We start from the raw sequence: 15382 nt of genomic DNA, 5'->3' as shown, positions 1-15382 counted from the left end.
GTGGGTGCAGAGAGGAGAGAAAGGGTGCTGAGGACAGAAAGAGAGAGAGAGAGAGAGAGAGAGAGAGAGAGAGAGAGAGAGAGAATGAATGCTGGGAGCAGAGTGAGCATAAAAGAGAAAATGTGGGAACACAGAGAGAGCTGGGATTGCAGACCACACCTGGCACACCAGTAGAAGGCGGCAGTCGATGACATAAGACTTTGTTGGGTTCCTGAGTGGAGCCTTATGGGATTGCCTGTACACTAGCATCCCTTCCTTTTTGTTTAATTAAAAATGAAGAACTAGGAAGGGGTGATGGTGTGGCAGGAAATGGCATTGTGTTCTTTAGATTACTTCCTGCTGACTGGAGAAAACATCATCTTTGGGGACCCTAAGAAAATTGGGATGCTGGCCAAGACCTGGAGAGCTGTCCAGAATCTGGGAGAACATCTGTAGCTTGGAAAGTGCGGCCACTTGAAGCATCTGGAGCACATGTGGCTAGCCACTCTGGAGCCTTTCTGAATATGAATCTTGAGGAAACACCTGGACATGGCAGGGCACTGAGAAAGACAGACAGACAGTCAGACAGACAGACAGACAGACAGACACACACACACACACGCATGTAATTGGAGCAGAAGACAAAGTTAAGTAGATTAGGAAGAAAAAAAAAAAGTCAGGTATACATTTAAAATTTTTCGGCCCATGATCTTGGTTGTTTGGGGGAAGAGGAGTCCCCAAACCAGGGAACGGGGGAGGAATTCCACTCTCAGCAATAGACAACAGATGGGAAACTTAGGCTCTTAAAATGGCATGGGTACTTATCTGAAGTCCATTTGACCCATGAGAAGAAGGTCTGAGTATATTTCCAGAAGCTTACAAGAATCATTTTAAGGTTAGACATGTTAGCATCATCACTGCTTGTAATCTGTATGGAAAGAGGCAGCGGACACACATCTTTGTGTCATAGTAGAAGCTTAGAAAACAGCTTTTGCTTAGAAGCGTGAACATTCCCTAAGGCAAGGTCAGGAAACACAGAAACCTGCTGTGGAGCAGAGGGGATAAAACTTATTTTCACTATGACTACAGACTATGAAAGAGGGGCTTTCTCCCTCTGCCCAGAAGACTGGGCATATATAGATTTAGCACAATGAGAAACACTTTTAAGTATATATTTAAAAGACAATCAAAGGAAATGTAAAATCTCAAACTTGTGAGTATAATAGTGGACCATGTAGTGGAAGGCTTCGCCAGAGTTAGGCTAATAATTTTTTTTTTTTGGTTTTTCAAGACAGGGTTTCTCTGTATAGCCCTGGCTGTCCTGGAACTCACTTTGTAGACCAGGCTGGCCTCGAACTCAGAAATCCGCCTGCCTCTGCCTCCTGAGTGCTGGGATTAAAGGCATGTGATACCACAACCGGCTTTTTTTTTTTTTTTTTAAGATGTATTTATTTATTTATTCGTTATATGTAAGTATACTGTAGCCGTCTTCAGACACAACAGAAGAGAGCGTCAGATCTCATTACAGATGGTTGTGAGCCACCATGTGGTTGCTGGGATTTGAACTCAGGACCTCTGGAAGAGCAGTCAGATCTCTTAACCGCTGAGCCATCTCTCCAGCCCTAGGTTAATAATTTATCAGAGCTCCACTGATCAGTGTTTGAGCCCTGAACTTTCGAAGTCCTAATATAACATTAGCACTGTGGAGGGGAAATCTGAAGCATTTTTATTTATTTGATAAGCGCTAAATCACTTTGCATCACTATTTAAGTTTTCACTTGCACTTACCAACCTTAAATCACGTCTTAAACCCTAAAACCTTTTCTTAGAGCCTCATAACTTAAGCGTCTGTATCCTCAGGCCTTATATAAACTTTACACCTCTTTATATCCATTGATTTACCAAGAATAAGACACAGGTGGTTGATTATTAGAATCAGTCACTGTAAAGACTTTAGATTCCTTTAGGTAAAAGAATACTAAAACATTACATCTGAAACCTGGTTACCTCTTAACAAGAAGCCTATGAGCAGGGCAACCCTGTTTGCCTTTTAAAGTAAGAGACCTACTAGGTTCAACTAAATAGTGAATTGACTAATGAACCAGTGTGGTAGTAGTGGATTACCTTGGGATAAGGAGCTAGTTTCCCGTTCTCTAGCTGTCAGGTTACAGTTAGCTTAGCTGTCAATATGATCAGACACTTGAGGAGGATACATTATAATCCTAAGTGGCCTTCATATCAATTAAAATGACAGAAACTCGTCTATAGTCCACCACCTAGATGGTTGTCCCAGGCTCCCGTGGATTCCATGGCCCGTCAGGCTCAGAGAATGAGAGGCTTTTTCTGTAGAGGGGAATCATGGAGAGATCAACCTAACTTTTTCTTATGCAGTGTGGGACAATTAACGCTCTGAGTGCCTTGTTTGTCCACAGTTCAGGCTGAGCCCTAGCAGTGGGCATGGCACTGGCACAGTCTTCCCAGTGGTTAGTGTACCAAAATCCAGGTGGAATTCTTTGCCATTGTGTCCATATCTTCTTGGTGACCTTACTGGGGTTGAGGGTATCACTGCTAAGATTTCAGAGTTTCTGTCATAATAAATGTAAACATCTTAAATGCCATTATCTCGCATGTCTCTGACAGGCTTGAGGTCTAGTACTTATCATAAATATCTGAGTTAAACAATCTTTGTTTTTAGATATCTGCTTTAAACTACCTTGCAAACACAAAATAGGTGGCTAAATAAGGCTTGATCTTATAATTAACTATGTCAGTTCTTAACATGACTTCAATAATATTTTTAAACACATTAAAGGATTTGATCATTTATAAGGTTACTGACTACCAACTTACATTTCTTAATTAAAATTGCTTTAATAAGACTAGGACTTTAGGTTCCATCCTAGTTAGATTTAAGCCTGAAAAAAACACAGGTTTGAATTGAAGCTCTTCTAGTATCAAACAAAACGTTTCAATCCATAAACACAGTCCATAAAGAGACTAGAAACTTTCGAGACCTTTAAATTGTGTATCATAGAATGTAACAGTTTCCCAGTTTCCCATATGATTTAGTTCATAAAAAATCTATAGGTTACAGAAATATAATAATACATTATAACTTAATAACATTAGAGAAAAGAAGGCGAAACACATTTTAAACTTTTTATGTTGTAAACCTCCAAAAAATTTTTAAAAAGAGTTCAAATTTTTTCAGTTGTGTTTTCTGTAATATTAAAATAAGGAAACAAGATGGCCTAGTCAGCCATCATTGGGAAGAGAGGCCCCTTGGTCTTGCAAACTTTATATGCCCCAGTACAGGGGAATGCCATGGCCAAGAAATGGGAGTGAGTGGGTAGGGAAGCAGGGCAGGGAGAGGGTATAGGGGACTTTCGGGATAAAATTTGAAATGTAAATGAAGAAAATATCTAATAAAAAAATTGAAAAAATAAAATAAGGAAACTTTTTGAGAGTGATGACATAAAGCAACAGTGTAAACAACTTAGTGTCTTTTCTTTTATAAACCTGCTTTTCCAGACAGGACAAAAATCATACAAAAACCTTATCCCAATTGAAACGTGTCTTTACAGACACTTGTCTTAAAGTGTCTGTAGACTTAGACACTCTTAGTCTAAAAGGAGATACAAGAATAAACAGAGAGCTTATTAGATTTTAAAAAGTTTTTTAATTGTTGCTTTATACCATGTGGCCATCTTATGATGGTCAAATTACATGGTAGTTTGCAAGTCATGTGGCCACTTATATCATGGGAGGTCACGAGCTAAGATGAAGGTGATCCACACAGTTACTACTTAAAAACATTTGTTGTCTTAGTCTGTCTACTATCTATCTATCTATCTATCTATCTATCTATCTATCTATCTATCTATCCATCTATCTATCATATATCATCTTGCCTTCTCTTTGTTTATTTCTTTCTTTGTTTCTTTCTTTGTTTCTTTCTTTGTTTCTTTCTTTGTTTCTTTCTTTCTTTCTTTCTTTCTTTCTTTCTTTCTTTCTTTCTTTCTTTCTTTCCTACTCTTTTCTTAAATGAGAGTTGTATCCAAATCACATGCACATGTATACATATGTATATATGGAGTTGAATTACACACACACTCTAAACAAGAGTTAATATATGTGTATGTATACATACATAAATATGTATGTTTAGATTTTAAAATTATAACCCATTTGTTACATAAGTTTTAAGCCAAATAGTGTTGTAGATTATACAAATTTTAAAGCATACCCAGTTAAAAATTGACAAATCCTTAGATAAGAGTTTACAGCATAATGTCAAGATATTTGAGAGCAGAGTGAAAAGAAATCAGAGATAAAGATTTTTTTAAGAGTGGGGAAGTAAAGCTTCCAAGATAAGAGACACTGAGAGCTGAGAGCAGAGGAAGTTCAGCTATTTGGGAATCATCTCTCTGTAGCAGTGAGAAGCTGGAAATCAGGTGTGTCAATTGATAGTAAAATCTGAGTCCATGAAGGTAGAGAGGGAGAGTGTGACTGGCTTAGTGCAGGGCAATTGCAGGAAGCCAAGGGCAGGAAGGGTGAGCGCAAGTGTCTACATTGGCAGGGCAAGAACTGGAGCCACGGGGAGAAGTCAGACTCTAGGTACAACTTGGCATCAGATTCACAATTTCTCTGAATTTATTTTTTATTTTTATTAGATATTTTCTTTATTTACATCTTAACTGTTATCCTCTTTCCTGATTTCCCCTCCAAAATCCCCCTATTCCCTCCCTCCTGCCCCTGTTCACCAACCCACCCACTCCTGATTCCTGGCCCTGGCATTCTCCTATACTGGGGCATAGAACCTTCACAGGACCAAGGGCCTCTACTCCCATTGATGACCAACTAGGCAATCCTCTGCTATATGTATGACCGGAGCCATGAGTACTACCATGTCAGACAAATGTTTTGTACATACCTCAGGAGTAGATTTGAGAGCAGCTGCTGCAGTGGAAAGGGTGTGTGTGTGTGTGTGTGTGTGTGTGTGTGTGCACATGTGTATGTGTGTACACATGTGTGTATGTGTGTGTGTGTGCACACTGCAATCCCTAGTCTAACTGGGCTCAGATCTGTTGTATACTTAGGCAAGACACTTACAGAGTGTGGGAAAGAGACCAGGGAGAAAAAAAAAATAAACAGGGCTCGTGGCAGGAAAATAGAAATAAAGAACAGAGAATTTTTTTCATATTTCCTGATCACTTAGCATACTGAAGCCAGATTTGATAAATTTAAGAGCTAGGTATATCAGGACACCATTCAGATGTATGATGTATGGAAAAGTCTCAAGCCTGGGTACCTGGTGTCCCAAGGAACCCAGAGGAGACCAAATTGAAAAGGCACAATCTGGACTGGTAAATCATTTACTCAGACAGGGGCCTGTGCTAGAGGCACAAACAGAAGACTCTGTAGACCCAGTGCCAACATTTTCAGGAGAAGTCAAGAGGAAAAAGAAAATGCTGGAGAAACAAAGCCTCATCCAGGGAAATGGCCAGACTCAGAGTAGCATTTAAACCAAATTAAATAGAGAACTCACCAATTGCTCGTGTTTGGTGGAGTGCCTATAGATCAGTGGAGCAGCTCTTTGGCAAGCAGGTGTAATGGCAGAAGGGGCTAGTGAAGCCAGACACCAGTAGACTCCCTTGGGATTGAAGAACCAATGTTATAATATGGCAACTGGGTACCTTGCCAGCCCTTGCCAAGGTATGCCTCTGAATAATTACAGCATGCAATAGATCTTGTATAAATGAGGTTTAGGGGGGGAAGGGAACAAAGTGAGGACCTGGGAAAGGGTAGAGGTGGACAAGCCAGCCAAGAGGGCAGAGAGAGACACAGAGGAATAGAGACAGTGAGCAAGCTATGAAGGCAGAGAGAGAGAGGGCCTCACAGGAGAGAAAGGGGACACCAAGGACAGAATGCTGAGGAGAGAGAGAGACAGAGAGAGAGAGAGAGACAGAGAGAGAGAGAGAGACAGAGAGACAGACAGAGAGACAGAGAGAGAGAGAGANAGAGAGAGAGAGAGAGAGAGAGAGAGAGAGAGAGAGAGAGAGAGAGAGAGAGACTGAGAGAAACGGTAGACCTTCCTTTAATATGACCTAGCAGCATATCTGGTAGAGGTAGTAGGTGAAAACGTAGGCCATTTATTGCTAGGTCCCTAGGAGGAGCTTAGTGGAATCACCTGTAAGCTAACACTCAGAGCATTAATTTCTCTATTCTATTGATCCCTAGATCTGGGCCTGAAAATTTTCTTAGCCTCAGTGCAATCTAATCTTCCAAGCTGATTGATTCAATCTGGCCTCACTTGGCTTCTGCCTGAATTGCTCAGCTCGGCCTCATGCTAGCTTTGACAATATGTTCTAATCTTCTGGCTCCTTCCCATTCTCTAGCTCATTCTGCCTTCATCTATGTCTAACTTGTTCTCTGTGAAATCTGTCCCAGTAAAATCGCCGTACACAAACCATACCATGTCTTTGTAACTGCTTGTAAGTAGCTTCTCTTTCCTATACTCTTTTCCGATGAGTTGGACATATACTATCTTAACTTGTCCTCTCAGCTTGACATCATTTTCAAACACGGCTACTTCCTTTTACAAGCTAAACTTACCTTCACTGTTAGGGATTAAAGATGTGGACTAAGGGTATGTCTGTAGTCTAGCCAGATCATAATGCATTCTAGCCAGTTCATATTTTTTATATTCCATTCCTTGCCAGTACAGTCATGTTCTGGATTAAAATTCTTCTACATAAGGTAATACAACTATATTTAGATTAACTATTTTTAGATTCATTGAGTTTCAGTTAATTTACCATGTGTTCTCAACTCTTCAATATATTGTTATGTTATCCTCTCATAAAATTAAATCTTTACCTTTTTATATAGAATTATAATGTAAGCAATTGCTAGGTCCTATACACTAACACCCAGATCTTTTCTTTCTCTGTTCTAACTATCCCTAGGCCTAGGCTTGATGTTTCTAGCCTCGATACAATTTAATCTTCCAAGATGACAGAAATTTACATTGCTTATCTCATTTATGTATTAGCAATATTGATACTGCATCCTTATTATTATTATTAAGATGCTCCACAAAAGATGTCAAAACAGCTAGGTATTTCCCTTGAACCTACATGTTAATATGCATATCCTTATTTATATATGTATGTATGCATTTATTTATTTATTTAGCAGTATCAAATGTTTTGACCATAGAGAGCGTAAGTAGAAAGATACAATGGGGTCAGTAATTCTAGTCCCTCCCTCTTTCCCCCATTTCACCCCCTCCATCCATGAGCTTGCTGTACTCACACTGAGATCAAAGTGGGGAATCTCATGTTGAATAAAATATTTAATACTTGTATTTTTCACAATACAAACAACAGCAAGCTATGTTCTTTAAAAGAAGTAAATGGTGGTGTTCTCTTTACTAAGGAATATCATAGTAACCATGTCTTTCTTCTTCTTTATCACCCTTCAATTAACTATGTAATCACCTAAGTTTAGCTATTTTTTACAAAAAATATTCACCAGTTTTACCGTTAGACTGGAAACATTCTTCAAGCATCAATCTACTTTGTCATGTATAATTAAGTTTAAATCTTGTTAATCAATATTATAATCATTTTTTTTCAGACAGCTCTGAAGTTTTGATCATGGTTAGCTTGTTTCTGTCACTTTTTTTTCTTTTCTTACAATTTTGATTTTTATCTTCCTTACTTGAAAATTTTGTACATAATGTATTCTGATCAATATCAATGCCCATTCTCTCTTAGCTTCCTTCTACCTGTTTCAAACTCTTTCCTCCAACACATCTCTTTACAACTTTTCTACCTTTTTGTGTTGTTTTGTGACTCATTGTGTTTAGCCACAATTATGTGTATGACCATGGGCTTAGAGCTTTCCATGAGAGCATGATGTGGTTACCAGTGGGCATGCAAGTGAAGACAGTTCCTCCCGTCTCTCCCACAATCTAGCAGTACCCATCAATTCATCAGGAACAAGTAGAATGCTATGAGTCCCTCCTCTACCCATGAATGATCATTCACTGCAATGGAAACTGTCAATCACTTAAAAAGCACGTCACAGAATGAAGAAACATCTTTGACAGCTTTGTATATTAGAGATCATTAATTTATAGGATGAACAATAAAAATTGTAATCATCAAGAGACCAAACAATCCAATTAAAATTAGGCTTAGCAAATGAACAGAAAGTTATTAAAGAAGGAAATACAAATGGCTGGTAAACACTTTAACAAATGTTCAACATCTTCAGCAATCAGGGAAATGCAGATTAACACTACTTCACTCTGTTTGTGACTTGTATTCTTGTACTAGGCTGGTAATTGTCAACTGAATGTCAATTATTGTGTGCAATGATAAAAATATAAATTTTTAAAATAATTCTGCCTTTGCTCAGAGGTAATTTATTCAACTATTGAGCATTATGTATTATAAACAGATTGCCTTGACACAATTTGGCTCAAAACTTTTGGATGGCTCTAGGCTTTGGCATAGCTGATCTCTCCTGATTTGGTTCTTACAGCTGCAGAATATGTTTTCAGTGGCCTTAAATCAGAAGCCCTCCAAGTCTTCGTCACCTTGGCGGATAGAAGGACTTAGTCGTGCCGCTTTTACTCTAGATATATAAAGTCAACATTTGGTTTTGTATACCTTGACAAGTTCTTTCCAAATCGCTTGAATGTTTTTATTAATTAATTAATTTCCACTTCAGGCAAATATTAAGAGTTGGAAAAATGCAGTGGTTAAATGTACATTAGGTATAACTTCATTACTTGATTTCTCTGACCCGGTTCTTAAACAAGTAGACACCTCAATTTCTTATTGCCTTGGTGCCCATGTCAGTTGATAGTTTACCATTTGTATTCCAGTGAATCTGGAAAAAAAAAAATTTGTGTAACAATACTTTTTGTTCAGCTTCTATGTCCTACCCTGGGAACTTTCACATGTCCAAAATGGATAAAACAAACCAAATGACACAAAAAACGAAAAGCATGGTAAATTTAAGAATTTCATCACCTTTTTTTCCATTCTCTTTATGAACTTGGCACTTCAAATGCCAACTTCCTTGCTTGATCCAACATTCCTTTAAACTGCTGTTTATTTATTGTTTGTTTCAGTTTTAGCCAGGGTTAACAGCTTTTTGGCAGAAGAGCCTGTTTGATACAAGTTAATCACAGACAAAAAGAGGAAAGAGGAAAATGACTTTGGACCCTAATTCTTTTATTTGCTGCAATAAAGAGCATTCCATAGACTTTAAAAATATTTCTCTGTATAGATTTTCTTTGGCATGGTGAGAGTAATTACATTTTAAAGAATGCCATGATAATCCAAATGATTATCTACCCTTCCCTCACAGAGCACATGGCATGTAATAAGCCAGAAATACACGTCCTTCCATATTTCTTTTTTCTTTCAAAGGTCATGTTTTTGACTGTTCATTGAACCATATTCATCAGATCAGTGACATTTATATGATATATGTAATAAGATTTGAACAATGACATACAGTGAAGAAATTACAGAAAGCATAGCATGAATGAATATCTCACAAGAAATACATTTCATCTACATATTTGGTGCCTTCACAAATATTAAATTTTTCATGAAGTTTTATTATTATTTCTATTGTGAAGGATTTACAATGATTAAAATTTATAAAAACTAGGAAAATACACAAGACTTATGAAAATATTAAGGTATTCATTCTTTCATGAGTTAAGATGTCCATTCTTTCACGTGTTGATTACATTTGCAAGTTTCAATATTTATATGCAAAGGAGAAACCATTTAAGCTGGATTTTGTAGAAAAACCCCAAATATATATTAAATCCATTTAAAATGCTATTTCATGTTCCTTATTTCAATATATACTATTAATACACCTGTAATGCATGTGAAGATATTTCTTTATTTAGTGAGTTCATTTTCATTATTGTCTAGCAAATTGTGTTCAAATGTAGAAAACAATTGCAGTTGATCACAGTCTCTGCTTTTGTTACTGTTTAGTTGTGGAGTTTCCAAAGTACAATGCCATGAATGCATTTTCATGGTAGCTGTATGGCTTGTCATGTATGTCATCTCTCAGTCTAGCAGCCCAGCAGCCCAATGGAGACGCGTTGCCTGGAAAAGGAGCAGGTGATAGGTTCTGTCAGAACCCTTTTTTTTCCCCCATTGGAAGTTTTGTGATGTTAATTGATTATTCTAAAACCCCAGATATAAATAATTTAATTATGACACACTTCATTTTATTTTCAGAAAATAAAAAATAAATGTAAGCCGAAGATAACTCTATAAAAAGGAGTTCACAGAGTCTGAAGTGACAGACTTAAAAATACCACTCATGGGCTGGAAAGAGGGCTCAGTGGTTAAGAGCATGGACTGCTCTTCCAGAGGTCTTGAGTTCAATTCCCAGCAACCACATTGCCGTTCACAACTGTCTGCAACTCCAGTTCCAGGGAATCTGACACCCTCAAACAGCAATGCGCACACAAGAAAAATAAATAAATTAAAAAAATACCACTCATGTAGAAGTTAAAAGTTCACTTTTCCTAATAAACAATGATAGATATTCAAAGCTATTCCTGGGAGAGATCAAATCAAGCTAATTACAGTACACGAGTTTTCTACAAGCCCTTTCCCAATATCAGGTTGGCATTGTCGAAGATTCAGTATAACAGTGGAAAATAGTGATCAGATAGATATATGTAGATAAACACAAACAACAAATGCCATATTTTTCTATTGAATTGTTCCAACTTACAATTTGAATAATACCTTTATTTGTTCATTTCTGTTTACTTAATTTATTATACATTAAGGAATAGATTTTAGATATTGAGTTAGTGTTACAGAAGAGATGAGTCATGGGTATCAATTTGCCTAGAATTTGCAAGGTCTTAGATCCTCAGCAAGGTAAAGATATAAATAAATAAATAAATAAATAAATAAATAAATAAATAAATCTTGGAAAGAGATAATAGAGCAAACTTTCCTTTATCTTTTAGTCATAAAATGCTATTTTCCCACTCTCTGATTATATGAATATGTGAGTAGCCTTTCAGCTATTTTCCACAATTGTATAATATAAATAGCACTTCTATGGTGTTTATTTTAAAAGTCCCTGCATTATAAATATGTACTTTGTATGCTAGAGAAGCTTTCTCAGAAGCTCATATATGATTCTGTATATATGAAAATATTCACTAAAAATGTTTGCTTATAACTCTGCTTCAGTTTCTTATTCACTTAGCATATGTTATGATGAGGATACTAATCTTTGTGGTTGCTATTTGTGTAAAATTATATTAAACTGCTATATTGTATTAAAATACTTAAATCAGCTTTTGGGAGATTTCACATTTCCACATATTAACATTCCTTTGACAAGTTTTAAGTGATGGACCACATTGCACTTGTACCCTAGTGGAGTAACTGAGTTTGAGCAGCTGCTTACCCTATATTCAGACTGTGGTCACAGAGTCCCCATTTGCTCAATAGTTTCTTTACATATGACATCATCCATAGGCATGTGGGTTTTCCTTGAGTGACAAAACTTCTCATTACATAATGCTGCTAATGCAGGTCGTCACAGCTCTAGCATCATAGAATATAAATATCATATAAGGAATCCCTATTTGATTTCCTGGAACCTAGCATAAGATGATTCTGAGTAGACTGTCCATAAATGTGTCCTAACTCACAGATGTGTAAGGAATTGATGATAGGTAAAGATAAGAGAACAGAAACTAGAAGCAAGGTTTAGATAGCTTCTCTGACTTCCTCTGATTTTAAACCTATGTGTCCAGTCAAGGTGCTTAGAGGCAAATTTGGTTTCTTTCAACCATAACTCCTTAATATACATAATAAGAAGTCACAAAAGCTTTTCTGTAATGGGGACCTTTCCAATAGGGCAAATAGAGGCACTGTGCAATATCAGCTATGTCCTCGACCTTTGCTTTATCTTGTAGGTGGTGACCATGAATGTCCCTCGGCCTCTCAGCCCGTTGACTCCTGTGAAATGCTGACTTTTCCTTGTTATCTTAGCAAGTAGAATGAGATGTCCAACAGGGAGCAGAAAATAGGTGCTGAGGGCTGAGGTGGTGGTAGATGGTACTTGGGCTCCCATTGGTTTTGGGGACAGGGGACAATTAGTTCATCCTTGCCCCCAGTTACTACAACAGTAAGATTCAAAAGGTCATGGTCTTTTCCTCACAGGGGCAATAGAAGGCTTATCAGTGTTTATGAAGCAACAATCTCAATGAATGCTATGTAGAGCATCTTTGTAAGCTTTTATTTAACTCTATAGTAGAAGAATAAGAAAGAGTTCCACGGGTTCATCTGAAAACCTAAAGAACGAGAGCATCCTCTTTGCGCCAGTTTCTGAGGATAGTGCTATAGCCTGACTGTAAAATGTTCTCCATAGGATCTGGTATGTTGCTAGGATCTAAGTATGATGGTTACTAACTTCATGAGATGGAAAGTTTCTGGGAGACATGCCTCAAGGCAGCCTGTGGGGTTGATTGACTTGATTAGTTAAATTCAAGTGGGAAGTCACTCCTACCCCATGAGTGGCACCATTTCCTGAGTCAGGATGCTGATTTCTATAAAAGGAACCTGATCCCTAGTATTCACTGCTCTCTGTTTCATGATCAGCTGCTCCAAGCTCCTAGAGCTGTGATTTTTCCTTCAGGGATGGGCTATAACCTTGAACTCTAAGCTAAAATACCCCCCCCACCTTTTTCTAAGTTGTTTTGTCACATGTACTTTATCATAGGATGTGATGCCACATGATGGGTATTCAGAAAGAAACTATAATCTGCAATCCATGATATAGTCATTTGTTTTATCTTTTGATTGCGTCTTAATATGCTATGATATAGCTACAGAGACAAAATTTAGAGCTAAGATGAAAGGATGGACTATCCAGAGACTACCCCATCCGGGGATCCATCCCATAATCAGCCACCAAACCCAGATACTATTGCACATGCCAGCAAGATTCTGCTGAAGGAACCCTGATATAGCGGCCTCTGGTGAGGCTATGTCAGTGCCTGGCAAACACAGAAGTGGATGCTCACAGTCAGCTATTGGATGAAACACAAGGCCCCCAATGTAGGAGCTAGAGAAAGTACCCAAGGAGCTGAAGGGGGATGCAACCCTGTAGGTGGAACAACAATATGAACTAACCAGTACCCCCTGAGCTTGAGTCTCTAGCTGCATATGTAGCAGAAGATGGCCTAATCGGCCATCATTGGGAAAAGAGGCCCCTTGGTCTTGCAAACTTTATATGACACAGCACAGGGGAAGGCCAGGGCCAAGAAGTGGGAGTGGGTGGGTAGGGGAGCAGGGGCGGGGGGGGGAGAGTATAGAGAACATTGGGGATAGCATTTGAAATGTAAATAAAGAAAAAAAAAGAACTGGTGAAAAGAGTTGGCGTGTTCCCATGGCATGGACTGGGAAGATGCTTCCTGTCCCCTCCCTTTTCCCCACATCTGTTTGGTCCTCTGTGGTATACATGGCTTTATTTCACAGCATACTTGTACCATGAGGGTTAACCTTGTTGCAGTCTCACATCAAGGAAAATACATGAAAGAGTATGGCTTTCATATTCTTAACAAAATGACCTTTTGCAGGATGAAATGACACAAACCATGGAAGGAAAATGATTGCTATAGTAGCAAACAGCAGATGCGAACATTGCAAGAATGTCAAAATACAAGATTCTTGCTTGAGTTGAAACAACTACTTGCCACTACTAAGAATTTATTAGCTATTCAGGATCAACATCGAAAGACAATAAAAATCTTAGAAAAATAATTGAAAGGTAGACATCATGGAGAACCAAGATGATGGCCAACGCATTTGAACAAACTCTGGCAAGCAAACGGACCTATCCATTTAAAACAGTAATGGCTGCATTCTTCACAGCTTATATGAGGAATAAAACCTTCAAATTGATCACTAATAATTATTTCTTACAATGATTTAAAATATTTTAATTTTAGTGTACTACAAACTAAAGTGATAGTTCTGGAGAGATATGTCATATTTGATAAAGTTAGTGTTTATATAGCACAGAACTAACAACAACAAGAACAATAATAACAACACAACACTGCCGGTGTAAATTAACTGTCACAGATTCCATAAGAAAAGTTTTTACAAACATGCTTTGCAGCCCTGATGACAGTAGAAGAAATTTGAAGAAAATGTGGGTGGTCAATGAGGGCAGGCATGAAAGCTGTGACCAGTAAAAATGGTTTAGAGGATGAAATCCAAAGCCTATTAACATCAATGTAAACAAAACAAAAATAAAATTTATCTTATCTCATCATGATGTTGTTTTATCAGGTCCCTTTTCCATCAGTCACTGATGCTGTAAATTCCCTTGGTTTCCTGCCAACTACCTTCTAGTTGGTAGATATTGGTGAAGCAAAGCAAAGGCATCAATATGTTCTTACCATTATTTCCTGTTGTCTTCACTATTTCTGCATCCCCTGATCTCCCTGCCCCTTCCTTTTTCTTTTTCTGTTCTCCTTAATACCTTGTATGGTCCTTTTCAGCAAATGACATATCCTCCCCATCACCACAGCTCCTCACTGCACAGGCCTCATTTAACTGGCTCTATTACTCCTACAGAGCTCTTGTCTCATTCTGGAACCCTCCTGATTATTTGGAGTAAGTCTCCTATACTTCACTATCTTTTCAGAACTCATGGGTTGTTCCGCTTCACTCTTGTCTCCCTCCATAGTGGTGTCTTTATCTCATCTGCTTGTTTTCTATAACTACTGATTAGCTTTTTCCTCCCCTCCCTCCCTCCCTCCCTCCCTCTCTTCCTCTACATCTCTCCCTTTTTCTTTCTTTCTTTCTTTCTTTCTTTCTTTCTTTCTTTCTTTCTTTCTTTCTTTCTTTCTTTCTTTCTTCCAATTTGATTAGTTCTTTGTGTTGAACTTGTATCCTGAAATATTTGAGCAGAATCTGTTCTTTCTTTCTTTTTTAAAATCTTAATTTGGCTTAGAGAGTACTTACTACTAGAAGGAGCTCAGATCCAGAAAATAGAGGCATATTAAATGCTTTTGTTTATGTGAAACATTGACTGAAAGCAATTATTTAGAACACTATTCTTATGTATCCTGGTAACAGTGACGGGAACAGAGAACTTGACGACCGCAAACTATAATCAAGGGCTAATGCACAGCATAGAGGATGCTCGGGGATAGGCAACCTTCTCTGTTCTCTTTCTCAAAATGATACTCAGTAATTTTAATAAGTAACCATTCCACAGAACAGCATACAAGTCTATCGTGTCAATGTGATGTGGCTTGCTCCTAAGGATGTGCAAGCAGCAAGAACCAAAAGTACCTAAGGACTAG

This window comes from Mus pahari, chromosome 12, assembly GCF_900095145.1.
Source record: "Mus pahari chromosome 12, PAHARI_EIJ_v1.1, whole genome shotgun sequence".
Lineage (NCBI taxonomy): Eukaryota > Metazoa > Chordata > Mammalia > Rodentia > Muridae > Mus > Mus pahari.
The sequence above is the reverse complement of the archived record's forward strand: the minus strand, read 5'-3'. Positions refer to the sequence as shown.